Here is a 6,387-nt window from a genome sequence, read left to right as displayed (position 1 = left end):
AATAATAATCAGAAATTTTAATCAGATTAGGCATTCAATATCACTAGGATGTAACACTTTGTAATAAAATAGTAATTTGTTTTGCTTTCATGAAAGCGGTATCTTTTGACAGTTTCAGTGCTTGCTTGCTGCAATATCTCATTTCTGTGGAGATTATTGCTGTATGTGATAGTCTTTACTGTGAAAATATAATCCTTAGGTGGTTTTTAATAAAATTTTATTTCAAGGGGCTGTATTTCCTACTATTTTTCCCACTGGCCAAAATTAACTGTATACTGAGAGTTACAAAAGTATCTGGAAATGTCTGGTAGCTTATTACTGCAAATATCTGCAACGCTTATAGGAGATTCATATTAGAAGTTAGAAAGCAGCTTAAGGTTTTTAGTTTCTCATACATCAGTGACCCATCTCTTACTATGTTTATTGTTTATTAGCCAACTTCAATCACACATTTGTGTATGATTAAAGTAACTATTCATCTTAATTTTTTCCAATTATATATGTCGTCCGGAAAACTGAGATGACCATGATATTCTTTTAGTGATGAAATGGCTGTATCTAATGCAGAAAAGGAGCCCTGGGGGGATAGTGGTTATGAGCTACAGTGTGCTATGGCTGCTAACCAAAAAGACTGGCAGTTCGAATCCACCAGCCGCTCCTTGGAAACCCCATGGGATAGTTCTACTCTGTCCTAGAGGGTCGCTATGAGTTGGAAGTTACTCAATGGCAATGGGTTTGGGTTTTTTTGGTTTTAATGTAGAAAAAAAATTGCTTTTAAAATCTAGTTTGGGGTCATGGATCACGAGATTCTCCACTGAAGATCTTCTTCCTTCTCTCTGGTTTTTTTTTTTTTTTTTTTTTTTTTTTTATGGTAGAGAAGTTGGCATCAAAATCAAGAGATTGTGTCATTTGTTTAGCATCCATAGTAGATGTTTGATAAACATAATCACTGGTTTTCTTCAAATAATTTCTTATTTGCTTTGATGCTACCAAGAGCATTATGTACACTGAATTTGGTTCCTGCATTATTTGGGTTATATCACTAGTTTGACTTCATATATCATCTAAAACTAGCACTGAGTAAAATTTTACAGCTCAGATTTTCAGGAGTATAGCTCTGGCTTGCATTCTAACGTCTATATCAATAAAATCATCGGCAATTTTAAAAAGAATATTGCAAACTGCTCCTTTAACTCGACCTTTCCATTGTGCCTTTGGAAATGGTCTCAGAATTAGATTTGGTAAACATGTTTTTTAATGCAATTCTGTATTTTCTGTAGCTGTAAAGTTCTTGGACAATATTTTTTAAAAACAAAACAAAACTCTGTATCAAAGGAGATTTTTTTTGCTGCATTATTCACTATCAAGTGAACATAGAACACAGATTTAGAAATATAGAATGCCCGAGAAGTATTTTTGAAGATTTTCTATTGCAATTCATTACATTTTTTACACATATTTGCAACATAATAGTATCCCTGGGCCTTCAAACTATTTTTTGTTTAGCTTTAGTTTTTAAAAATGGTCTACTGACAACATCTGATTTCTTTTTGTCTACTAGACAATGCTCACCTTCTTTCAAATATGCATGTGTGAGAATAGTTGCATTTAGGAAATTAACAACATGATTATCAAGTGTTCTACAAAGTTTGCATCAAGAGTTGTATCCAAGATAATTGAATGTTTTTTTCAAACATTTCTTCTCTTATTCAAAATGATTTAATTCATCATATCTGCTATATTTTCCATTATTAAACTCTGTGTTTTGTCCCCTAAAGTAAATGCTTATTTGAAGTTCATGTTTGTATTCTTCATAAATGTGTTGCCATAATATTATCAATATTGGCTATGATTTGTTCCAAATGAAGATAATACCCATATCACCATCATAGATTGTTTTGGTTGATTGCCTGATTGTTAGATATTCCCTCTCCAAAAATCGAATCATGCACATTATGTGTTCAACAGAAGCACACTGATATATTTATAGCAAAGATGTCTATGATGTGAATGCCACTCCTTTTGAAATCATGCTCTTGTACAGTGCACAACTGAGCAACTGTACATGGTGACCCTGGTGCTTTCAGGCAATGGTCTCAGTTGTGTCCTCATTAGAGATGAGTTTGTTATTCCAGGTTTCCCTTCATCAGTAGGCACAGCAGGAAATTTCAGTGCAGCTAGTAAAATATTATGTAAATTGAAGATAATTATTTCTCTAGTCCCTGTGATTCTCTTTTTAAATATATTCTGAATGTCAACAAAGATGCTGAAGACTTAGAGTCTTGCAAATAATGTGGTATCAGTGAAACCATCCATTTCTGGAACGCGTGGACATGTACAACAAGGAAATCAAGCACCTTTTCATTTTTTTAATATTACTGTGGGAAAAATCTTTCATTAAACCAAAGACAAATCTAAAATTATTTTGTTCTCATTATTGAAAATACAATGACAAATAGAAAAGGCTGTGGGTAAGTAAGCCCAGGGTCTCAGTTAGAGCTCAGTGCTGGTAGTCTTGTTTATATTTATAGTTGGTCCTCTCTGTCAAATATCCTAAAATAGTTTCCAATTCTAAACTAAATCTTCCCTTGACTGCAAGCAATTTGAATACCTTCACCAGGCCCCAGGAACAGGGAGCTGGTAGTCTGTAATTGGACTCCCTGTGTGGTGCAAACAATTAACACGCTTGGCTGCTAACCAAAAGGTTGGTGGCTTGAGTCCACTCAGAGGCACCTTGGAGGAAAGTCCTGGCAATCTACTTTGGAAGAATAAGCCACTGAAAACCCTATGGAGCACAATTCTAGCCTCATATACATGAGGCTGCTGTGAGTCCCTACATTGCCCTCTACTGATAAAGTTTAGCATTGTGCCAACTGGCAAAGGAGAAGTATTTACCTAGTCTCCAAGTAGGATAAAGAAGGAAATGTGTTCCTAAGATTTCCCTGGAGTTTCTCAGAGCTAATTCAAGATATTGACAACAAACAAAATATTGTTAGGGACATAGGAAATCAAATGAAAAGGAATGCTTCTGAACATATCTTTTACTTTTCTTTTCATGAGCAAAGAAAATCCACATGCAGCATTTCCTGACCCCCAGCATCCAGTTCAGCCCAAGTGCCTTTGCCCTCTCCTTTTCAAATCCTCTGGCCAAAGCCACTGCCTCCACTTGTGGCAAAAGACATAGCTGCTGCTGACCTGCTGCTCTGAAGGTCACTGTCACTTGTGTCATTGCCATTTTTCTGGGGCCATAGGTGGTGCCGCATCTATTAGGAGGCAAGTGTGCACGTCAGGCCAGGGTGGGGGCCCACCTCTGCTGGCTCTGCACTGGGGCTGTAGTTATTTAGGCATAGGTGTCTCTCTCTTCCTGCTTCCCACCTAGCTCCCTTGCTGGGTGTTACACCTACTCTCGGGTGCCAGGTACACTGCCACTGTAGAGGAGCCTTACAGATGCACTCCCTCCCAGCCCCTGTCCAAGGATTAGAGCATGAAAGTAAGCCGGGGAGTAACCAGTGGCTTCTCTATTTTCCGTCCCCTATTACCTCCCTTATTGGTCTACATTCAACCATTTCAGGAGGCAGCATATGATCAAGAACCGCTGGTATTGAAAGAAGAAGTGCAAGCCACATCAAAGGCATTGGGGGAAACAAGGCTCCAAGGACTGATGGAATAAAAATTGAGATGCTTCAATGAACAGATGCAATTCTGGAAGCACTTATTTGTCTCTGTCAAGAAAGTTGGAAGACAGCTACCTGGCTAACCGTCTGGAAGAGATCCATATTCGTGCCCATTCCAAAGAAAGGCAATCAAAAAAAAAATGCAGAAATTATCAAACAATATCATTAATATCACACACTAGCACAATTTTGCTGAAAATAATTAAAATACGGCTACAGCTGTACATGGACAGGGAACTGCCAGATTCAGATGATGATATGGAATGAGGGATATCATTGCTGGTGTCAGATGGATTTTGGCCAAAAGCAGAGAATAGAAAAATGTTTACCTGTGTTTTACTGGCTACACAAAGGCATTTGACTGTGTAGATCATAACAAATTATAGATAACATTGTGAAGAATGGGAATTCCAGAACACTTAATTGTGCTCATGCAGAACCTGTATATGGACCAAGAGGCAGTTGTTTGAACAGAACAAAGGGATACTGCATGGTTTAAAATTGGAGAAGTTGTGCAGCACAGTTGTATTCTTTCATCTTACTTATTTAGTCTATATCCTGAACAAATAATCCAAGAAGCTGGGCTATATGAAGAAGAACATGGCATCAGGACTGGAGGAAGACTCATTAACAGCCTGATATATGCAGATGACACAACCTTGCTTGCTGAAAGTGAAGATGACTTGAAGCATTTATTAATGAACGTCAAAGACTACAACCTTCAGTACGTATTACACTTCAACATAAAGAAAATGAAAATCCTTACAACTGGACCAATAAACAATATCATGATAAATGGTGAAGAAATTGAAATCGTCAAGGATTTCACTCTTCTTGGATCAACAATCAATGCCATGGCAGCAGCAGTCAAAAAATCAAATGACATATTGCATTGAGCAAAGCTGCTGCAAAAGACTTCTCTAAATTGCTAAAAAGCAAAGATGTCACTCTGATGACTAAGGTGCCCCTGACCCAAGCCATGGCATTTTCAATCACCTCACATGCATGTGAAAGCTGGACAATGAAAAAGAGAGAGCAAAGAAGAATTGACACATTCAAACTGTGGTGTTGGTGAAGAATATTGAATATACCACGGACTGCCAGAAGAATGAACAAAATCTGTCTTGGAAGAAGTACAGACAGAATGCTCCTGAGAAGTAAGAATGTTAAGACTTTGTTCAGCTTATTTTGGATATGTCATCAGGTGAGACCATTCAGGAGTCCTAGTGGCACTGTGGTTAAGAGCTCAGCTGCTAACCCAAAGGTTGGCAGTTCAAATCCATGAGTCACTCCTTGGAAACCCTACTGGGCACTTCTGCTCTGTCCCATAGGGTTGCTCTGAGTTAGAATCGACTCAATAGCAATGGGTTTAGGGGACCGCTCAGTGAAGAAATACATCATGCTTGGTGAAGTAGAGGGTCAGAGAGAAAAAGGGAGACCTTCAATGAGATAGATTGACTACAGTGGCTCAAATAAATATAGCAATGACTGTGAGGATGGCCAGGACCGGGGAACATTTTGTTCTATTATATATAAGGTCACTATGAGTCTGAGCAGACTTCAGGGCACCTAACAACAATAGTAGACCCCTCTGCACCCAAACCCCTCACCACCGCCCCTTTCCTTCTGCTCTGAGCCAGCAATGTCCTCTTTTCTTTCGCTTGCTGGGGGAAGGATCAGGTTGCTGTCTTGTCCCTTTTCCTTGGCTGGCTTACAGATTTCCAACTGCCAGGGGAGCAGGCCTTGCCCCATGGACACAGGTGAGGCAGCTCCATTGTCCCCCACCTGTTTGGCTGGTTTCTGCCCCTTCCCACAGCATACCCTTCATTTAGGGAACCCCTGCTATCACAGGTTGAGAGGTGAGCCAGCTACCACTGTGTGTATTTTCCTATAGCGTCACCCCCACGTGTCTCCCACCACAGAACCATCTGGGAAAAGAACTTGGCCACCAAGACGGTTTGATCTTTGGAGCAGGGATGGATTACCCAACAAGCAAAGTATGCACAGGCTTACTTGTGCTTACTTACTAATCAAAGATATGGTGAAACTCACCTGAAATTGTTCACTACAGATGATCTGGTAAGCAAAGAAAGCACAGTGCTTACCTTACCTATTCGATAATCTGCCCCCGGTTCAGGTTATCGGTAAACTGTGTTTGATAGATCACTACAAAAGCAAACCTTTAAATACTGCAGGAAAGCTTTTTGCTGTTTTTAGTGAACTGACTTTGACTTGAAACTCAGCTTCATCCACACAAGATATGGAATAAATACACACTTATTTTAAAGTTACAGTAATTAGTAAATATTCTCTAACTTTCCCTCTTTCTAAATGACCAATCACGGCTAATCAGGAGCTTTACTCATCAAAAGCATCTGTATCAATAACATCTTCATTCAAAGTTTTCATTACTACCGTTGACACTTGTGGTCCATAATTTCAAACTATAATTTTATCTAATATTGGATCAAAGTATTTGGGCTCACAATTTGCTACTTCACTCAGCTCTCTAAATAATGGGCACTTAGAGTGCCTTCAATTTTTTGATGAAATAATCATTGCTTCAATGACATCTTTGTACATATATACAATTATTTTGGAGGATAGATTCAAAGATTATGTGCACTTTATATTTAATAGAGTATTGGCAAATTCTGCTCTAAGGAGGTTATTATGATTTACACCATATATAAAAATGTGTATTTTTTACATC

This window comes from Trichechus manatus, unplaced genomic scaffold (genome assembly GCF_000243295.1).
Source record: "Trichechus manatus latirostris isolate Lorelei unplaced genomic scaffold, TriManLat1.0 scaffold00050, whole genome shotgun sequence".
Classification (NCBI taxonomy): Eukaryota; Metazoa; Chordata; class Mammalia; order Sirenia; family Trichechidae; genus Trichechus; species Trichechus manatus.
This window is presented reverse-complemented; position numbering follows the sequence as displayed.